We start from the raw sequence: 16,662 nt of genomic DNA, 5'->3' as shown, positions 1-16,662 counted from the left end.
CAGTCAGTGTGGAAAACCGGAGGGGAACCTCTAGGGCGCGAAATAAAAAAGATCCTGATAAGACCTCATCGGGTCGTAAGCCATGTACCAGGAGTCGCAGTAACTCCTTGACCAGATCGAGAGCAGAGGATGACCAGAGGGATGACATCATAGACCAGACCTCCATGACGACAGCAGACCAGACCTCCATGATGACAGCAGGTGTAAATGAACCAGAGGATATGGACTCCACACAGCATCTGAAAAGACAGAGAGATGAGGTGAAACAGCCTAAGGTTCAGAGGAAATTTGGATGTCGAAGTACTGGGGAGGAGCCAAGAGAGGATGTCGCCTTTCTTCCTGCCTCAGATCCAAGTAACATTCAACAAATCCTGACCCCTGGAGAGATGGAGGAGAGGCCGGAAATCGGTTTTTTTCCTACACTAAGCTCTGATTCCTCTTAAATGTCTGCTCCTATAAAGATTGCCTCACTAAATGTGAGGTCCCTAAAGAGCCCTATACGCAGGGCTGCTTTATTCTCTTATTTAGAGACACTTGACTTTGATCTATTTTTCTTACAAGAATGTGGCATACAGTGCAGTCTAAATTACAAGGACATAAAAGAAGATTGGACACTGGGCACTTCTGTGTGGTCTGGTGCCAATGACTGCCGAGCTGCCGGAATTGGACTCCTCTGCCGTGGACATTCTATCATCATTCAGTCCGTGACTGAGATTATGCCGGGTAGAGCTATCTTAGTCCATCTTAATTTCAAAGGACTTCCTTTGCGTATATTGAATGTATATGCCCCTCCTGGAAAGCAAGAGAGAGCTGAATTATTTGATATCTTGCCTTTATTTTGTGTTGGGTCAACCCCCCTGTTGGTTGGAGGAGACTTCAATTGCACGCGGGAGGGGGAATGTCGACAGGGTGGTGATGTGAACCGTAAGGACCGTACCACCTATCTATTAAAAAGTCTGATTGATGATTTTAAGTTGCAAGATTGTTGGAAGGTGCTCATGCCGGCGGACCCGGGGGTTACATGGTCCAATGGTAGAGTTTCTTCTAGGATTGATTTTATATTTGCTTCAATTGGTTTTAAGGCCCATAAATGCTCTCTTTTATCTAATTTATTTTCAGATCATAAGGTTTTATCTGTGGAGCTGGAGCTGGAGGGGGAACAAAAAATCTCAAAGGGATCATGGAGATTAAATACAACTCTCCTAGAAGACCCTGAGATTCAGGAAAGGTTTGTACACGTGTACCAACACTGGCAATCCAAAAGAGACCCCAGAGCCTCTATGCTAGGGTGGTGGGAGAGGATAAAACCTAAAATTAAATTTTTCTTTATTAAGGAAGGAAAAAATAAAGCTAAACAGAAAAAGCAGTGGTTCTATGTTTTAAATATGAGATTACAGGTACTTTTTAAACTAAAAGATGTTGGAGTTGATGTAGATGATGATATTGCAAATTTGAAGTCTGAAATAAAAAGTACCCTGGATGAGAAAGGAAAACAAATAATTTTTAACTCCCATGTACAGCATCTGGAGGAAGGAGAAAAATGTTCCCGTTTCTTCTTCAAAAAGGTAATGGGGAGGAGGGACGCAATTTTAAATCTGGAGGGTGAAACTAATACTGTGAGAATGTTAGATAAAGCTTTTTATTTTTATCAACATCTTTTTAATACCAAAGTGATAGATCCTTCCTTTTTAGATTATGCTATTAATTCCCTTGATTTTAAGTTGGATTTTTTAGACCAAAGTATTTTATCCAGTGATCTCACCAGGGAGGAACTTTTACGGGGCTTCAAAAGCTTCTCCAATGGGAAAGCTCCCGGTGAGGATGGTTTACCAATTGAGTTTTATCTGATTTTTTGGGGGATTTTAAAGGAGGATTTGTTTTTATTGTTCAAAGAAGCTTTTAATACCAAGGAATTACCCCCTTCTTGGAGGAGAGGTTTGGTGTCTCTAATATACAAAAAAGGAGACAGGAGCCAACTTAAAAATTGGCGGCCTATTACACTTTTAAATATTGATTATAAAATTTTAGCCAAACTCATTGCACTCCGTTTAAAACCTTTTATTTCAAAATTAATTCACCCTAACCAAGTGTGTGGAGTCCCCGGTAGAACGATAGCTGAGCCACTTAATATAATTAGAGATACTATATGGTATTTTAAAGAGAGAGGTCAAGGTCTTGCCATTTTATCTTTGGACTTCGAAAAAGCCTTTGACAGGGTATCACACGATTTCCTTTTTATGGTTCTTAAAAAAATGGCGTTTCCAGAGAAAATTTTAACCCGCATCATGCTTTTATACAATTCCTGTTTTAGTCAAATCTCTATAAATGGGTTTTTAACAAAGGGAGTTCCTCTGCTGTCTGGGGTAAAACAGGGGTGTCCTCTGTCTCCACTACTCTTTATCTGTGCGATGGAACCACTGCTAACTTTATTAAGAAAAGATAAAGTAATTAAAGGGGTACCTATTCCTGGAGGAAGGGGTATGCAGGTTAAAGTCCTAAGTTACATGGATGATGTCACCATATTATGCCCAGATTCCACATCCCTCAGAAGGGTATTGAGAAATACTCAATTCTTCTGTGAAGCCTCTGGTTTTAAACTAAATGTAGACAAAAGTGATTGTTTTAATGTGGGTAGATGGGACTCTTCTTTGACCCCTGGGATAGTGATTCAAACGAATCAGATAAAAATTTTAGGTATTGTTTTTAACCATGCCAATGAAGGTACCCCTAATTGGGACTCTGCTATAGACAAATTAGAAAAAAAGATCTCTCTCTGGAAATTAAGGAACCTCAGTATGGAAGGGAAAATTTTAATTATCAAGGCTGTTTTAATTCCCATTATGTTGTATGTTGCAATGGTTTTTCCCCCTTCCAATCTACAGATTAAAAAAGTAACTAGAATTGTTTTTATGTTTTTATGGGGTTCCAAAATGGAAAAATTAAAAAGAGTTTTGATGTATAAAGACAAAATTAATGGGGGTAAAGATGTTCCCAATTTTTTTACTTTCTTTTATATAAAATATTTCTGTTTCTGTTTTAAAGTTTTTAAATCTGATGGCATTTTTAGTTATTTTTTAAAATATGCAGCAGGAATGATTTTTAAAAGATGGTTCCGTTTACCTTTGGATTCTCCTGTGCTCCTATGTCCTCCTAAACAGTATGTGATACTTGAGAAAACGGTCAGGCAGTTAGGTCTCCAGGAGTTGGAACCTGACATATTGGGAGATCAGAGGAAAGTATCAATGGCTTGTAGGCATTCGGAGGATACAATTCCTGTCTCCAATTTTTCACAGGCAAGGTCCAAGACGGTGTGGCGAAATGTGTACGGGAAATTCCTAGCAAATGTGCACAAGGACCTTGCCTGGGCAATTGTCCACCAGTGCCTCCCTACTCGTGAGTTCCAACATAGGCGAGGGCTGGTGGCAAGGGCCAAATGTCCAAGAGTAACATGCTGCGAGAACGAGTCTGTACTGCATCTCATGTGGAACTGTCCATTTGCACAGGAGGTATGGAGAAAGGTAGGGCCACTATTAAAATGGGCATGTGGCCTGAGAGATTTTAACCATATTTATGTCTTGTACGGTCTTTTTAAGTGCCCAAATCTTAAACAATTCAGAGTGGCCTGGATAATTATTAATTGTTTTAAAAATGCCATGTGGAAAGTCAGAAATATTTTACTTTTTAAACGTGATTTTATTGATTCAGCTAATTGTATAAAAATTGCTCTAAGTGAAATGTATATCTATTATCTTAGAGATAAAAAACTGTATGGTGCAAAAGAAGCTGCTTCAATGTGGTGTATACAATTATGGAACACAATTGTTTGATTGTTTTTATATTTGTGTTTTTATATTTGTGTTTTGTTTTGTTTTTTTGCTGTATTTTAGGTGTATTATCCATTATAATGTTTCAAATGTTCCTTTTTATTTTTGTAATGTGTTATTTTTCTGAACAATAAAATTATGTTGAAACCTTATCTGTTCTTATCAGTTTAATATCTGATACGTCCCCCACGTGGGGACCATATATTAAATGGCTTTTTGGAACAGGGAGCTGGAAATGGAGCTTGCTCAGTCCACTCCACGCATTGACCCGCTATTGCAGTCTCTCCGGGAACAGTGCTCTCCTTCTCTGATCCGGTTTCTAAAAACAGATTGAATGGAAATAAATCAGCACAGCAAGTTGTCTTGGAACCCTAGATGGGAATTTATTTCAGGGTTGTTAAGGAAGCACATTTCACACGCCGCTGCCAAATGTAGCATGCTGCTCGATTTCACTTGCCTAATTGCAACATTTTGTGTGCCTTGCTTTCACCTCTGTATGTATGTATGTATGTATGTATGTATGTATGTATGTCAAGCATTGCATTGCATTCAATAGGCAATCAATCAATCAGGCAATCAATTTTCAGTCTTTCCTGGTTGCTGCAACAGGTGTGTTAAGATGTAGGCCTGAATTAGGACTTTCTTACAGTGTAGCAAATACAGGTCCTTCTCAAAAAATTAGCATATAGTGTTAAATTTCATTATTTACCATAATGTAATGATTACAATTAAACTTTCATATATTATAGATTCATTATCCACCAACTGAAATTTGTCAGGTCTTTTATTGTTTTAATACTGATGATTTTGGCATACAACTCCTGATAACCCAAAAAACCTGTCTCAATAAATTAGCATATCAAGAAAAGGTTCTCTAAACGACCTACTACCCTAATCTTCTGAATCAACTAATTAACTCTAAACACATGCAAAAGATACCTGAGGCTTTTATAAACTCCCTGCCTGGTTCATTACTCAAAACCCCCATCATGGGTAAGACTAGCGACCTGACAGATGTCAAGAAGGCCATCATTGACACCCTCAAGCAAGAGGGTAAGACCCAGAAAGAAATTTCTCAACAAATAGGCTGTTCCCAGAGTGCTGTATCAAGGCACCTCAATGGTAAGTCTGTTGGAAGGAAACAATGTGGCAGAAAACGCTGTACAACGAGAAGAGGAGACCGGACCCTGAGGAAGATTGTGGAGAAGGACCGATTCCAGACCTTGGGGAACCTGAGGAAGCAGTGGACTGAGTCTGGTGTGGAAACATCCAGAGCGACCGTGCACAGGCGTGTGCAGGAAATGGGCTACAGGTGCCGCATTCCCCAGGTAAAGCCACTTTTGAACCATAAACAGCGGCAGAGGCGCCTGACCTGGGCTACAGAGAAGCAGCACTGGACTGTTGCTAAGTGGTCCCAAGTACTTTTTTCTGATGAAAGCAAATTTTGCATGTCATTCGGAAATCAAGGTGCCAGAGTCTGGAGGAAGACTGGGGAGAAGGAAATGCCAAAATGCCTGAAGTCCAGTGTCAAGTACCCACAGTCAGTGATGGTGTGGGGTGCCATGTCAGCTGCTGGTGTTGGTCCACTGTGTTTCATCAAGGGCAGGGTCAATGCAGCTAGCTATCAGGAGATTTTGGAGCACTTCATGCTTCCATCGGCTGAAATGCTTTATGGAGATGAAGATTTCATTTTTCAGCACGACCTGGCACCTGCTCACAGTGCCAAAACCACTGGTAAATGGTTTACTGACCATGGTATTACTGTGCTCAATTGGCCTGCCAACTCTCCTGACCTGAACCCCATAGAGAATCTGTGGGATATTGTGAAGAGAAAGTTGAGAGACGCAAGACCCAACACTCTGGATGAGCTTAAGGCCGCTATTGAAGCATCCTGGGCCTCCATAACATCTCAGCAGTGTCACAGGCTGATTGCCTCCATGCCACGCCGCATTGAAGCAGTCATTTCTGCCAAAGGATTCCCGACCAAGTATTGAGTGCATAACTGAACATTATTATTTGTTGGTTTTTTTGTTTGTTATTAAAAAACACTTTTATGTGATTGGATGGGTGAAATATGCTAATTTATTGAGACAGGTTTTTTGGGTTATCAGGAGTTGTATGCCAAAATCATCAGTATTAAAACAATAAAAGACCTGACAAATTTCAGTTGGTGGATAATGAATCTATAATATATGAAAGTTTAATTGTAATCATTACATTATGGTAAATAATGAAATTTAACACTATATGCTAATTTTTTGAGAAGGACCTGTATATGTGTAACATTCACAATGCCATGCTCTTCCAGAGGTTTCTGTAGGATTAGTGGGCAGTTTCTCTCCTATATTATCACAGACGCTCGCTTTACTTACGCAGTTCTCAAAACTGAATTTGACTCCGCAGAGGTCCCAGCCTCTTCTTCAAGGCAAAAATGTTACAACATGAACAGAGTTGAGAAAAATACCTTAATCCTATTGTTCTACAAACCTATGAATACAGAATCAACACCTTCAGTGCCAAGTCCAAGAAGTTAGACAATATGTTTGATTGTTTGGAGTGGAATAGATCTGCACAACACAAGAAGAATGTGAATCTAAGTGTGAGGAGGAGGAAGGGCAAGCAGACAAGAAAATGAAAGTGAAACTTTGAGCACAATACTGCAGCATAGCCACAGACAGACAAGTCTGGATCTGTTTGTGTGTAGGATCTGAGGTTTATTACATTCTTTTCTTATAATGGTAGCAGGCTGTAAAAGAGACCCAGTTTGGGAATATTTTAATGAAGCTCCTTCGCCTATCGGTAAGGCAGGCATGCGTGCAAAATGCAAACGATGCAGCAAAGAGATGCAAGGCCTGGTGGCGCGAATGAGGCAACATCATGAGAAGTGCGGTGATTAAGATGACCAAAGAAACACTTCTGAACAGGCAGGATCTTCAGGTTGGTAAACATTTTTATTGAATCCCATTTCTAAAGACTGAACTGTCATGTGTGAGAAAAATTATATTTCTTATTATTACTGCATGTTACTGTCATTTGGTACAGTTATGAAGAAAAACAAATATTCCTTTTGGGGCAGGGGCAGTTATGTGTTGTGTACAATAAGCAGAAATTGTATAAACAATAAAATAACCGCATTGACTTTTTGTTTAGGGGAATTCATGGATTCTGGAAACTATCCACCTCCAAGTTCACCATCATCCTGTTCTACAGTTTCAGAGTTATCCATCCAGGATAGTGCTTCATTAGCAGCAGCATCATCATCAGACACCCACAGCCACATATCACCATCACCCAAAAGGAAGAAAAAACCTTTACCTCCTGGAACCACCATAGATAGGTTTGTGATAAGAACTAGCAGATTAGAAAAAGAGTTGATTGATGAAAAAATTTCCCAGTTTGTTTATGCAACGAACTCTTCTTTCCGCCAGACTGAGAACCCACATTTCATTAATATGGTTCAGTCACTGAGACCAGGATACAGTCCACCCAGCAGAGCTGATGTTGCAGGGAAACTGCTGGATCAAGTGTATGACAGAGAAATGGAGCAATGTGCAACAGCTCTGGAGGGTAAAATTGTTAACCTAAGTATTGATGGGTGGAGTAATGTCCACAATGATCCTATTGTATGTGCTTGTATAACAACAGAAGAAGGTAAAGTCTTCCTTGCACAAACAACTGATATGTCAGGAAATGCACACAGCAGAATACTTACAAGAAGTGGCAGTAAAAGCTATAACGACATGTGAACAAAAATTCAAATGTCTAGTACGCAGTTTGGTCACTGACAATGCTGCAAACGTATCCAAGATGAGAAGAGATTTAGAAGAGCAGGGAGGGAATACAAAGCTGCTAATAACATATGGTTGCAGTGCTCATTTGCTGCACCTCTTAGCCAAAGACTTAAGTGTTCCAGAAATAAAGGCTAATGTTGTTGACTGGCGCATAGCAAATGTGGTGCCAATATTCAAAAAGGGCTCTAAAAGTGAACCTGGAAATTATAGGCCAGTAAGTCTAACCGCTATTGTTGGTAAAATATTTGAAGGGTTTCTGAGGGATGTTATTCTGGATTATCTCAATGAGAATAACTGTTTAACTCCATATCAGCATGGGTTTATGAGAAATCGCTCCTGTCAAACCAATCTAATCAGTTTTTATGAAGAGGTAAGCTATAGGCTGGACCACGGTGAGTCATTGGACGTGGTATATCTCGATTTTTCCAAAGCGTTTGATACCGTGCCGCACAAGAGGTTGGTACACAAAATGAGAATGCTTGGTCTGGGGGAAAATGTGTGTAAATGGGTTAGTAACTGGCTTAGTGATAGAAAGCAGAGGGTGGTTATAAATGGTATAGTCTCTAACTGGGTCGCTGTGACCAGTGGGGTACCGCAGGGGTCAGTATTGAATATGTTGATGAGAACAGGTCCCATTAATGATCTGGTAGAAGGTTTACACAGTAAAATATCGTTATTTGCAGATGATACAAAACTATGTAAAGCAGTTAATACAAGAGAAGATAGTATTCTGCTACAGATGGATCTGGATAAGTTGGAAACTTAGGCTGAAAGGTGGCAGATGAGGTTTAACAATGATAAATGTAAGGTTATACACATGGGAAGAAGGAATCAATATCACCATTACACACTGAATGGGAAACCACTGGGTAAATCTGACAGGGAGAAGGACTTGGGGATCCTAGTTAATGATAAACTTACCTGGAGCAGCCAGTGCCAGGCAGCAGCTGCCAAGGCAAACAGGATCATGGGGTGCATTAAAAGAGGTCTGGATACACATGATGAGAGCATTATACTGCCTCTGTACAAATCCCTAGTTAGACCGCACATGGAGTACTGTGTCCAGTTTTGGGCACCGGTGCTCAGGAAGGATATAATGGAACTAGAGAGAGTACAAAGGAGGGCATCAAAATTAATAAAGGGGATGGGAGAACTACAATACCCAGATAGATTAGGGAAATTAGGATTATTTAGTCTAGAAAAAAGACGACTGAGGGGCGATCTAATAACCATGTATAAGTATATAAGGGGACAATACAAATATCTCGCTGAGGATCTGTTTATACCAAGGAAGGTGATGGGCACAGGGGGGGAATTCTTTGCGTCTGGAGGAGAGAAGGTTTTTCCACCAACATAGAAGAGGATTCTTTACTGTTAGGGCAGTGAGAATCAGGAATTGCTTGCCTGAGGAGGTGGTGATGGCGAACTCAGTCGAGGGGTTCAAGAGAGGCCTGGATGTCTTCCTGGAGCAGAACAATATTGTATCATACAATTATTAGGTTCTGTAGAAGGACGTAGATCTGGGGATTTATTATGATGGAATATAGGCTGAACTGGATGGACAAATGTCTTTTTTCGGCCTTACTAACTATGTTACTATGTATGTTACTATGTATGTAAATTGCTAAATACTTCCGTAATAATCATTTTGCTGCAGCAGCTCTGAAAAGGATGGGTGGAACCAAGTTAACGCTCCCACAAGCTGTTAGATGGAACTCTGTGGTGGACAGTTTTGAGCAGTATATCAAAAACTGGCCTATTCTGATGACACTTTGTGAAGAAAATCGAGATAAAATAGATGGCACTGTCACGGCCAAAATCCTCAACATTGGGCTTAAGAGAAATGTTGAACATATGCTGAGCTTCCTGAAACCCATCTCTCAAGCTTTAAACAAAATATAGAAAAATAGCTATTTTATTGCGGATGCTGTTGAAATTTGGAAGGAACTGAGTGAACACTTAAAAACAGAACTACACATGGACAGAATTAAATTACAAGCTGTAAACAAACGAATGGGACAAGCACTGACTCCAGCTCATTTTTTGGCAAATATTGTCAATATCCAATATCAGGGTCAAAACCTAAGTGCTGAGGAAGAGGAGTTAGCTATGACATGGGTATCCAGCAATCATACATCTTTAATGGAAACAAAAAACGTTTTGAGGAATGCACACGGCTGGTTAGTGCAGACAACACCATAATAAGCATGAGCATCCCCCTAATGCGTCTGCTGATGCAAAGTTTAACGCACATAAAAGGAGCAGGCGTCTGAGGACGAGGGAAGCCTTGATGACAGTCAGCCATTGTCTGGTCAGGGAAGTCTACTGGACGAGGTGGTGGGCGAAGAGGAGGAGGACGAGGAGTATGATGGGGATGAGTATTTTTTGGATGAGGAAGCTTCTCAGGGGGCAATAGAAACTGCTGGCGTTGCAAGGCCAGATTCAGGGTTTTTGAGGGAGACAAGTGATGTTGATTTGCCCGAAAGTACCCCACAACCCAGCACAAGCAGTGATTTGACAACTTGAACATTGGCCCACATGGCGGATTATGCCTTGCGTATCCTCAAAAGGGACCCACGCATTATATAAATGATGACCAATGACGATTACTGGTTGGCCTGCCTCCTGTATCCACGATATAAAGGGAAATTGCAAAATATCATGCCACTTTAGAACCTTGAACAAATATTGGCAACCAAACAAGCAACTCTTGTAGACCGTTTGATTCAGGCATTCCCAGCACACAGCGGTGGTGATGGTTCTCACACGAGCTGCAGGGGGCAGCAGGCTAGAGGTGTTAGAGGTGCACAAATCATAAGTGGCGTTGGACAGAGGGGTTTTCTGACCAGGTTGTGGAGTGATTTTGCTATGACCGCAGACAGGACAGGTACTGCAGGATCAATTCAAAGTGACAGGAGACAACATTTGTCCAGTATGGTTACAAACTATTTTTCCTCCCTTATCGATGTTCTCCCTCACCCGTCATTCCCATTTGATTACTGGGCATCCAAAATAGACACCTGGCCTGAATTGGCCGAATATGCATTGCAGGAGCTTGCTTGCCCAGCAGCTAGTGTGCTATTAGAAAGAGTATTCAGTGCTGCTGGTTCAATACCGACCAAAAAAAGGACTCGCCTGGCTACCCAAAATGTTGATGATCTAACCTTCTTTAAAATGAACCACTCATGGATTTCTAATTTTGCCCCACCTTTCCCAGCTGACACCTAGCTTTCCTGTAAAAAGGTCTTGCTTTTGGACTGGTCTTACTCACCGTTCCAATCTCTTACTTTGCAGCTGCTGTATGTCCAGCATATGACATGTTTACACCTCCCTAAATGGGCTGACTCCCAACACGGGGCCGTGGTCGCCACTTGGCGCAAGCACCCGTGAGAGTGCCGTTTGTCTGAAGAGGTGGGTGTGCCCACTTTTGGGCGATGGCACTGGGTCCCTTATAGTACAATTAAGTGTCTCTGGCGATGGTGGCGCGCACCCAACGTCAGACACACCGCTGTAACATGAGGGGCCCTGGGCCAGTACTGCCGGCCACGAGAGAGTGTCCCCCCCCCAGCTCAAACAGTGCTCTACCACTTGCAAAATTATCTCACTGCTCCACCACTGTTTAGTCTATGCGGTGAAATCCTTCAATGCCTGGCACTGACAATAACTAGCATCATACATGTCAACAAATTGTTAAAATATCCAGGGGCCCTGTCCTACATTTACACCACTAGGCCTGCTAAGTCTGTCTGCGGTCCATCCTTTCAATTGTCCTCCGCTGACCACACCAATGCTGCCCGTGTACCCATGTAACCTTTTTTAAACCTGCAGCGAGCCAACTTTGTGGTGTAAGGCCTACTAGCAGTGTGTCTGCACCACTCAATACATCTGTCCTCCTCTTAATTGAAGCTCAGTTTTTTTTGTCAGGTTTTCAGCCTGTTGGAATTTTAAAACTGCATTGGGGCCACAAGTTTGGTTGGGGTCTACAAACTGTCTGCAGCTCCAAGGTGTTCTTCTGGTTGCATTTCCTGAGCTTCAATCTTCAAGCTCTCGTTAAGTAGTTAACCCCTTTCTGACAGACGTACTATCCCGTCGAGGTGGGGTGGGCCCGTATGCCCACCGACTGGCTAGTACGTCATACGCGATCGCAGCTGACATCTGGCACTATGTGCCAGGAGCAGTCACGGACCGCTCCCGGAACATTAACCCCTGGCACACCGCAATCAAACATGATCGCGGAGTGCCGGCGGTGCAGGGAAGCGTCGCGCAGGGAGGGGGCTCCCTGCGTGCTTCCCTGAGCCCCCCGCAGCAACGCGATGTGATCGCGTTGCTGCAAGGGTCTCCTCACCTCCCTCCCTGCTCCATGCCCGGATCCAAGATGGCCACGGCATCCGGGTCCTGCAGGGAGGGAGGTGGCTTACCAAGTGCCTGCTAAGAGCAGGGCTTGGTAAGCCTGCATAGCTCTCAGAAAGATCGGTGATCTGACAGAGTGCTGTGCAAACGGTCAGATCACCGATCTGTGATGTCCCCCCCTGGGGCAAAGTAAAAAAAAAATTTCCAAATGTGTAAAAAAAAAAATATTATTCCCATAAATACATTTATCTAAATAAAAAAAAAACAAAAACAATAAAAGTACACATTTAGTATCGCCGCATCCGTAACAGCCCAAACTATAAAATTGTTTTACTAGTTAACCCCTTCAGTAAACACCGTAAGAGAAAAAAAAAAAAAAAAAAGAGGCAAACAACAACGCGTTATCATACTGCCGAACAAAAAGTGGAATAACACGCGATCAAAAAGACGGATATAAATAACCATGGTACCGCTGGAAACGTCATCTTGTCCCGCAAAAAACGAGCCACCATACAGCATCATCAGCAGAAAAATAAAAAACTTATAGTCCTGAGAATAAAGCGATGCAAAAATAATTATTTTTTCTATAAAGTAGTTTTTATCGTATAAAAGCGCCAAAACAAAAAAAATGATATAAATGAGGTGTCGCTGTAATCGTACTGACCCGAAGAATAAAACTGCTTTATCAATTTTACCAAACGCGGAACAGTATAAACGCCTCACCCAAAAGAAATTCATGAATAGCTGGTTTTTGGTCTTTCTGCCTCACAAAAATCGGAATAAAAAGCGATCAAAAAAGGTCACGTGCCCGAAAAGGTTACCAATAAAAACGTCAACTCGTCCCACAAAAAACAAGACCTCACATGACTCTGTGGACCAAAATATGGAAAAATTATAGCTCAAAATGTGGTAACGCAAAAAAAATATTTTTTGCAATAAAAAGCGTCTTTCAGTGTTTGACGGCTGCCAATCATAAAAATCCGCTAAAAAACAACTATAAATAGTAAATCAAACCCCCCTTCATCACCCCCTTAGTTAGGGAAAAATTAGAAAAATGTATTTATTTCCATTTTCCTATTAGGGCTAGGGTTAGGGCTAAGGCTACAGTTAGGGTTGGGGCTAAAGTTACGGTTAGGGTTTAGATTACATTTACAGTTGGGAATAGGGTTGGGATTAGGGGTGTGTCAGGGTTAGAGGTGTGGTTAGGGTTACTGTTGGGATTAGGGTTAGGGTTGTGTTTGGATTAGGGTTTCAGTTATAATTGGGGGGTTTCCACTGTTTAGGCACTATATTAGGAAAATAAAAAATTGGGGGCGAAAAGATAATTTGTGAAAAAATATGATTTGTTATTTTTACGGTTCTGCATTATAAACTTCTGTGAAGCACTTGGTGGGTCAAAGTGCTCACCACACCTCTAGATAAGTTCCTTAGTGGGTCTACTTTCCAAAATGGTGTCACTTGTGGGGGATTTCAATGTTTAGGCACATCAGTGGCTCTCCAAACGCAACATGGCGTCCCATCTCAATTCCTGTCAATTTTGCAGTGAAAAGTCAAATGGCGCTCCTTCCCTTCCGAGCTCTGCCATGCGCCCAAACAGTGGTTTACCCCCACATATAGGGTATCAGCGTACTCAGGACAAATTGTACAACAACGTTTGGCGTCCATTTTCTCCTGTAACCCTTGGTAAAATAAAACAAATTGGAGCTGAAGTAAATTTTTTGTGAAAAAAGTTAAATGTTCATTTATATTTAAACATTCCAATAATTCCTGTGAAGCACCAGAAGGGTTAATAAACTTGTTGAATATGGTTTTGAGCACCTTGAGGGGTGCAGTTTTTAGAATGGTGTCACACTTGGGTATTTTCTATCATATAGACCCCTCAAAATGACTTCAAATGAGATGTGGTCCCTAAAAAAATGGTGTAAAAATGAGAAATTGCTGGTCAAATTTTAACCCTTATAACTCCCTAACAAAAGAAAATTTTGGTTCCAAAATTGTGCTGATGTAAAGTAGACATGTGGGAAATGTTACTTATTTAGTATTTTGTGTGACATCTCTGTGATTTAATTGCATAAAAATTCAAAGTTGGAAAATTGCGAAATTTTCAAAATTTTGGCCAAGTTTTCTTTTTTTTCACAAATAAATGCAGGTACTATCAAAGAATTTTTACCACTATCATGAAGTACAATATGTCACGAGAAAACAATGTCAGAATCACTGGGATCCGTTGAAGCGTTCCAGAGTTATAACCTCATAAAGGGACAGTGGTCAGAATTGTAAAAATTGGCCCGGTAATTAACGTGTAAACCACCCTTGGGGGTAAAGGGGTTAATATAACATTTTAGGCTACTTTCACACATCAGGTTTTTGGTTTCAGGCACAATCTGGCAAATTTGCTAAAAAACGGATCCGGTGTAAATAGTGAAAATACGGATGCAAACTGATGCACCGGATCCGTTTTTTAGCTGGATCCGGCTCTATGTACTACGCATGGTTTTTGGAGAGGGGGAGAGAAGGAGAGAGGGGGAGAGAGGGGGAGAGAGGGGGAGAGAGGGGGAGAGAGGGGGAGAGAGGGGGAGAGAGGGGGAGAGAGGGGGAGAGAGGGGGAGAGAGGGGGAGAGAGATTTTTCCATGCCAGAATCAAAAACAATGCTTCTGGGCATGCTCGGTGTGTAAAAAACGGATCCGGACGCCGGAAATGTTCTTTCACACATCAGTTCCATGCGTTTATTGCCGGAAACGTCCCTTCAGGCTTTTTCGCCGGACACAAAAAACGTTGCAGGAGACTTTTTTGTGTCCGGCAATAAAGCCTGAAGGGACGGATCCGACACAAAACGGATGAAACGAATGTCCTTCAGGCACAATCCGGCAGTAATACAACTCTATGGGGAAAAAACGGATCAGGCATAAGAAAAAAACTGATCCAGATTGTGCCTGACACTGCCGGATATTGCCTGAAACCAAAAACCTGATGTGTGAAAGCAGCCTTAGGCCTACAAGTTGGGTTGGGCTCTAGAAACGGTGTTTGCCGCTCCAAGGTGTTCTCCTGGTTGCATTTCCTGAGCTTCAATCTTCAGGCTCTTGTTAAATTGTTTTTAATATAACACTGCATTTGGCCTACTTGTTTTGTTTTCCCTACTAACGGTGTCTGCCGCTCCTTGCTGTTCTCCTCCACTGAACAAACCAGTGCCGCCTGTTTACTTCTGTTACCAATTTTGAAATGCATTTAGCCGACTTACTGATTTCGGCCTACTCACTTTGTCAGCCTCTCATTACAGTTGTCCTCCACTGAACAAAGCAATGCCGCCTGGTTAGTTTTGTTACCAATTTTGAACTGCATTTAGCCCACTTTATTATTTGGGCCTATATCTGCGTTTCCTCCTCATCCTGCCCATTGCCCAGCCAGTGATAGATGAGTCTGCTGGTACATTGACCCAGAACACGCTACACAGCCAGAATATCTGGCACGCTACACAGCCAGAATATGACCCTGCTGAAAGTCAGGTTCCCCTTCCCGCATACCATACCACCTTACACGGGGACAAAGAGGAAGGTGCAGATTAAAGTGCAGGTTCCTTCATCGGGGGGGGGGGAGAATACTCGTTGGTGATGTCACTGGCACAGGGCCCCTCATAGTATGCAAAAAAGTGTCACTGCCGGTGGGAGGTGCCCCCGCCGTACCAACACACCGCCGTACTTTGAGGAGCCCTGTGCCAGTGCCAATGCCAACGAGTGGGCCCCCCCTGCTTGCTTAGAATCACAGCACTTGCAAAGTTGAAATGCTTACCTCTCCCTGCTCCACTATCGTGACGTGGTCCACATTTCCTGGGCCCACTAAATACTTGAACCAGCCCTACCCCCCATAACTAGCCAAATGACCCCCAATATCCAATGCCTAAATATTCTAAGGTAAATTAAGATTGACAAGCTTCATTAACAAGAATGGAGTTTTTTGCCATTAAAATGGGCACTGTAGGTGTTTTCCTGGCCCCCACTCACTGCCGACTATGCTTCCCCATTGACTTGCATAGGGTTTCGTGTTTCGGTCGATCCCCTACTTTTTGCGATAATCGGCCGATTTCACTCGACTTTTGAGATAGTTGGGTTTCGCAAAACCCGACTCGACCCTAAAAAACTTAAAGTCGCTCAACCCTAGTCATGATCTATAAGGTGGATCTCCTCGGGTGGTAAAAGTTAATTAAAATCTCATCATGGCTGGTGCCAAAGTCTCAGGTGTAAAAAACACCATTTGTTTACTGGTTAACCCCTTAAGCCCCGAGGGTGGTTTGCACGTTAATGACCGGGCCAATTTTTACAATTCTGACCACTGTCCCTTTATGAGGTTATAACTCTGGAACGCTTCAACGGATCTTGGCGATTCTGACATTGTTTTCTCGTGACATATTGTACTTCATTTTAGTAGTAACATTTATTCGATATAACTTGCGTTTATTTGTGAAAAAAACGGAAATTTGGCGAAAATTTAGAAAGTTTCGCAATTTTCCAACTTTAAATTTTTATGCCCTTAAATCACAGAGATATCTCACGCAAAATACTTAATAAGTAACATTTCCCACATGTCTACTTTACATCAGCACAATTTTGGAACCAAAATTTTTTTTTGTTAGGAAGTTATAAGGGTTAAAAGTTGACCAGCAATTTCTCATTTTTACAACACCATTTTTTTTTAGGGACCA

The 16,662-nt window shown here is 41.9% G+C and overlaps 1 non-coding gene across 1 annotated transcript; it reads left to right on the top strand.

Annotated features, from left to right (window-relative positions):
* Positions 1–3,939: 3,939 nt before the first annotated feature.
* On the top strand, positions 3,940–4,129 carry LOC138673309 (U2 spliceosomal RNA). Its single transcript, XR_011319953.1, has one exon. It is a non-coding gene; the product is annotated as a U2 spliceosomal RNA (small nuclear RNA).
* Positions 4,130–16,662: the final 12,533 nt, after the last annotated feature.

This window comes from Ranitomeya imitator, chromosome 3, assembly GCF_032444005.1.
Source record: "Ranitomeya imitator isolate aRanImi1 chromosome 3, aRanImi1.pri, whole genome shotgun sequence".
In the NCBI taxonomy this organism is placed as follows: domain Eukaryota; kingdom Metazoa; phylum Chordata; class Amphibia; order Anura; family Dendrobatidae; genus Ranitomeya; species Ranitomeya imitator.
Note: the sequence above shows the minus strand (reverse complement) of the source record. Positions and strands in the feature narration are given on the sequence as shown.